Source organism: Pan troglodytes, chromosome 13, assembly GCF_028858775.2.
Source record: "Pan troglodytes isolate AG18354 chromosome 13, NHGRI_mPanTro3-v2.0_pri, whole genome shotgun sequence".
NCBI lineage: Eukaryota > Metazoa > Chordata > Mammalia > Primates > Hominidae > Pan > Pan troglodytes.
This window is the reverse complement of record NC_072411.2, coordinates 140,731,700-140,737,452: the sequence shown is the minus strand read 5'-3', so window position 1 is coordinate 140,737,452 and position 5,753 is coordinate 140,731,700. Positions and strand designations below refer to the sequence as shown.

At 47.5% G+C, this 5,753-nt stretch overlaps 1 long non-coding RNA gene across 1 annotated transcript; it reads right to left on the bottom strand.

Annotated features, from left to right (window-relative positions):
* Positions 1-816: 816 nt before the first annotated feature.
* Positions 817-3,153, bottom strand: LOC134808025 (uncharacterized). Its single transcript, XR_010149958.1, has 2 exons — positions 3,017-3,153; positions 817-2,814 (listed from the first exon to the last, which is right to left on the bottom strand). It is a non-coding gene; the product is annotated as an uncharacterized LOC134808025 (long non-coding RNA).
* Between the last annotated feature and the right edge of the window lie 2,600 nt (positions 3,154-5,753).

Sequence of the window (5,753 nt, the reverse complement as noted above, 5' to 3'; positions counted from 1 at the left end):
CTGTCCTCGTGGGGCCTCCCTGCCATTGACCACTTTCCTGCCTGACCCAGAGACACCCAGGCACAGTGCTCCCAAATTACCCCATCTGCAAGCTCCTCTGTTGCCTGCAAGGCCCTGCCTGTTGCAGTGTGAAACACACAACCTAAAGGGCGCCCTGTGCTGGGACAGACCCTGGGAGGCAGCCCTGCTGGCAGCAGGCCCTCTGACACAAGTGAGACAAGACGGAGGGCAAGGGCCTTCTGGGGGCATTTTGGGGAAAGGAAGGTCATTTACGCTATTCCAATATCCCGGCTCTGTGGGGAAGCTGTGGGGCCCGGAGCGAGGATCTTCTCTTCCAGCAGGGTGACTGCTCAGAATGCAGTAGTTAAACAAAACATCGTGGAGACTTCCTCTGTGAAGCAGGCATTCATTTGAGGTCTCCTCCCACCCACCATTTTGCTGCCCCCTCCGACCCCACAGACCAGCATTAGGGAGTGAGTGTACGATCCCCGGGAGCCCGTTTCCAACAGGCTGTCCAGTTCTGTGGGACCCCCGAGCCAAGCTTGTCTCAGGATCGTGGTGTGCAGAGAAAGCTAGTGGACGACCTGAACTGTGCCACTGTCAGCCAGCAGCCTGTGCTGGGAATCGCTGAGATGGCCCTCCAGAGTATCTTGGGGCTGGTGACAGCTGGGAGTTACCACCCCAGTCCTGAAAGGCAAGGGGCTGCGGGAGTAGCTAATGGCAGCTGGAGAGAGACCCGCCTGTCGTGGGTTGGGAGCTGGAGAGAGACCCGCCTGTCATGGGTTGGGTTTTTCAGAAGCAGGAGTTGAGACAAAGTCAGGATACAAGATGTTTATGAGGGTCCAGCACCTGGACAGGAGGGAGAAGCGGGTGGAGGGAGACGTTCAACTGTGGTACAGGCCTGTCTGGAAGCTCCCAAGTGCACAGTACCCATCCAGCATCCCACCTCGGGTCTCCCAAGACCCTCTCCCAGTCTCCGGGTGTTAGCTGGACATGAAAAACTTGACCCAGGCCGGTTGGGGCTCATCACTGGGAAGATCCTGAAGAGCTAACAGGTGGAAGCCATGTTCTGACCACTCCCCAAAGCTGGGAGCAAGTTCTTCCTGGAAGGGGCATCTGGGTGGCACATCTCCAAGTCTGTCACACAGGCTGAGAGGAGCCGAGACATCAGCAGAAGGGCAGAAGTTGAGACGTTTGAGTGTAGGCAGAAGTAGAAGGCAAATGACAGCAACAGACAGGGTGGGAGCCAGGCGGCCTTGCCCAGCTCCTGCCCCCTTCTACTCTCTCTCCCTGGCTGCCAACCTGACCAGAAGCCAAAGAGCAGAGAAGCCGCTGGGGTCTGGCCCATGCAGTCAGCCTCCTGCAACACAGAGCGTGGCGAGGATGGAGGTGGGTCTGGACCAGCGGTAGACAGCCAGCACCCTGGTCAGCAAAGCATGGCACTGTCCCTAAACATACGGGGCTTCGTTTTCCTTTGATTATTATTACTTGCATTTGAAGGAGCTTGGAAAGCATGAGGAAGATTACAGAAGGCTAAAACACACACACACACACACACACATACACACACACACCATGCACACATGCACATGCGTGCACAGACAGGAACATACACTTGCCACGTACACACACATCATGCATGATACACATCACACACACATATGCATGTGCACACATGCACACAGGCACACACACACAGCATGCACACACACCCCATAAATATGCACATGTATGCACACATGCTCATATAGGCACACACTCTCACACACCATGCACACACACACAAGCTACACTTCGTTGCATTGATTCTTTTACAGCTTTCTCAAATGTTTCTACAGATGTGGTGCATTTGAATATGTTAACACTTCTTCAATTAATTTTAATAATACATACTTTTCAAAAATTACCTTCTTCAACTACATTTTCAAACTCTTTTAACTTAGAATGGTAAGAATTGTTCTCTGTAAATTCTGGTTTATCCAAGGCTAGTCTTATGAGGGGAATTTGTGTTTTCTTACATTTCTTCTTGGTTAACAAGTTAGTAGATTATCTATTCTATTTTTCTAGAGTCAGCTCTCAGGCTTCATTTATCAATTCACTTGTTTCCATCTTTGAATTCATTATTTCTGCTGTTATCTGTAGTCCTTACTTCTGCTTTCCTTGGGTTTGTTTGTCTTTTATTTCAAGTGATTTCTTAATTTCCTTTAACAGTTTTTAAACTGTGGAATTATTTTCTCAGTATAGTCCAAGCTACATCTAATAAGCTCTAGCATGTAACTTTTTCTTTTTTGTTCTTTTCTAAATATTGTGTCACTGCTGATTTGGTTTTTCTCTTTTATCCATGAGATGACTGTTTTAAGTTCCCAGGAAGCGAGTCTTCTGGTTCCAATTTATTCCTGAATTTTTATTTTGACTGTCATTACACTGTAGTTAGGAGATGTGACCTCTACTGTTTCCAGCATTTAGAATGTATTGCGGATCCAGGGACACAGGAAGTAAGGTGGGCTCTGTCGCAAGGATGGTTACAACATAGACTACTTCCATGTCAGTCTTCCATTATTTGCATACTCGAGACCCTGATGTGCTGGCTAATTTGCCAAGAAACCCCCGCAGCAGACTGCGTCCGCAGGGCAGGGCTGAGTAGCAGGGGCAGCACCTCTCACAGGGGCAGGGCCGCTTGCCCAGCCTTGAGGAAGGGGGACCCAGACATTGCGTTTCTCAATACTGAGCCCCTAAACAGGATTTCTGGTGGTCTGGGGTCTGGGACTAGGCTATCTGGACCGTCAAACTCTTCCCACTGCGCCATCAGCCCCACTAGGAAAGAAAGAGGAGAAATTAGGGCTTTGCTTTAAAGAGTTCAACGGTCAAAATATGTCCCCCGCAAACTGACATGCTGGAATCCTCATCCCCAAGTGAGGGCGGGGCCTCACATTAGGAGGTGATGAGGTCACAGAGGCAGAAACCTCACGAATGGGATCAGGCTCCTCATCAAAGAGGCCTGAGAGACGACACCTACCAGCTGGAAGGCGGTTCCGCACCAGACACCGAAGCTGCTGGGCCTTCGACCTCGGACCTCCATCTTCCAGAACTGTGAGCCACACATTCCTGATGTTCCTAAGCCACGCCGTGTACGGTATTTTGTTACGGCGGCCCAAATGGACCAAGATAGGAGCTAAAGGTAACTGACCACACCTCCAGCCCACCCGCAGAGCTAACAGACAGGCCCTCAGCTGCAGGCCTGGGGTAGAAGGGCTGCCAAAGGGGCTGTGGGGGTGACGGGGGGGCCGCATCCCTGTGGCCCCACTTGGCACAGAGGCTTTGACTCACTGCTGGAGCTGCCAGGCTTTGAGTGGACAGACCTGGCCTGGGAGGGGGCAGCAGCAGCAGAACGCACCTTGGACAGAGGACCAGGTCTCTCCCCTTTGTCCAGAAAGTAGTCCCCATGTTGAGATCAAGGGAGGGGTGAGGCTTCAATTGAAAAAAATAATAACTTTGGGAGGCCGAGGCGGGCGGATCACGAGGTCAGGAGATCGAGACCATCCTGGCTAACACGGTGAAACCCCGTCTCTACTAAAAATACAAAAAAAAAAATTAGCCGGGCGTGGTAGCGGGCGCCTGTAGTCCCAGCTACTCGGGAGGCTGAGGCAGGAGAATGGCGTGAACCCGGGAGGCGGAGCTTGCAGTGAGCCGAGATCGCGCCACTGCACTCCAACCTGGGTGACAGAGCGAGACTCCGTCTCAAAAAAAATAAAAAATAAAAAAAATAATAATAATAATAATAATAATAATGTCAGACTTGCTACCAGTCTTTGCATATGGACGTTTTGGCTAAATTTTATTTGATTTGGAGGGAAAAGGTAATGTGACATCATCCACACTCTGAGTAATACGGAGCAATTATTACCTGTTAAGCCCACTTATCTTCGTCTCCAAAACCTACCAGGGACTGGGAAATTAAGAGTGCCCACAGCTGTAGTGCTGCCAGTTTCTCCCTGTGGTTCCAATCCCACTGCAAATAATTTTTTTTTTTTTTTTTGAGACGGAGTCTCGCTCTGTTCCCCAGGCTGGAGTGCAATGGTGCAATCTCACTGCAACCTCTGCCTCCCGGGTCCAAGTAATTCTCTGCCTCAGCCTCCCGAGTAGCTGAGATTACAGGCACCCTCCACCACGCCCAGCTAATTTTTGTATTTTTAGTAGGGATGGGGTTTCACCATCTTGGCCAGGTTGGTCTTGAACTCCTGACCTCATGATCCACCCGCCTTGGCCTCCCAAAGTGCTGGGATTACAGGCGTAAGCCAACACGCCCGGCCTCTCAAATAAATATTAATACTATTATATTTAGTTTTATGGAAGTATATAACTTCATTATGGATTGAACATTTTACCAACAAAAAGAAACCCTCTTCATGCAGTTTTTCCTCTTTGAACTCAAATTTCTGGTATTAATATCGTGACTCCTACTTCACTCTGGGTTTTATTTTCTTTTTTATTTACTTGGAAATATTCTCATGATTCTGTGTTCATTTTTCTTATTGTAAACACACAAAAAGTCTTTGGGCTTATGTGGCCCCCGAGAGTCTTTTTCTTAAAATGGGTAAATTTATCCCATTTACATTTATAATTATAATTGGTACATTTGGTCTTATAGGATCTTATTTCAATCTCCTGGTGGGATGCTTCCTAGGGGTTTTCTTCCATTGTTGTTTTACATATTGTTAGGTTGTCTTTTCTCTCTGTCCTCTCCTATACCTTGGAAGAATACAGTCATCGTTGTTGTTTTCATTGTAATTCTTTTTTATATAAATATAAGGAAATGAATACGGGGAGAAGTTAATTCTGCTGTGTGGAGTGGGATGTCAAAAGGATCATGAGGAAGCTAAAGTGCAGTGGCCCCATAACAGCTCATTGCAGCCCAGAACTCCTGGGCTCAAATGGTCCTCCTGCCTCAGCCTCCCAAGCAGCTGGGACCACAGGTGCACAGACCTACACCCAGCTAATTTTTTTTTAATTTTCTAGAGATGGGATCTCTCTATGTTGCCCAGGCTGGTCTCAAACTCCTGGCCTCAAGCAATCCTCCCACCTTGACCTCCCAAAGTGCTGGGATTCCAAGCATGAGCCACCACACCCAGCCTTAATTCTTTTTATAACTTTAAAAATACTTCTTATCCTGTGTTTCTGAACGTTATGATCTACTCTAACAAAACAAAGTGAATAAATTAGCAGAATTACACTTATTCCAACTTCCCCAGCATCCTATTTTTGGTTGGTATTCTCTGCACATTTTTTGCCATTTTGGTTAATCTGTTGTGATTTTTATCTTATTAAAATTATTAACATTTATTCAGAAAATACTTATTGATTATTCCCTAAGTTCCAGGTTATGTTGCTGCTGGTGGCTCAGTCATACACAAAACAAAATATGTCCTCGGAATAAATCATCTGTCCTCAGAGAGACTGCAGTCTAGAAGGGAAGAGAGATGTGACTAATTCCACAATAGACGTGTAGTCTGCCTTGGTCTGTTCAGCTGCTATAACAAAACGCTATGAACTAAGTAGCCTGTAAATAATAAAAATTTATTTCTCACAGTTCTGGAGCCTGAAAGGCCAAGATCAAGGCAGACTCACTGTGTGGTGAGGGCCATTTTTCTGGCTCATAAACAGTGTTTTCTTCCTGTGTCCTCACATGGTGGAAGGGACCAATAAGCTCTTTTGGGCCCCTTTTAGAAGGGCACTAATCCCATTTATGAAGGCAC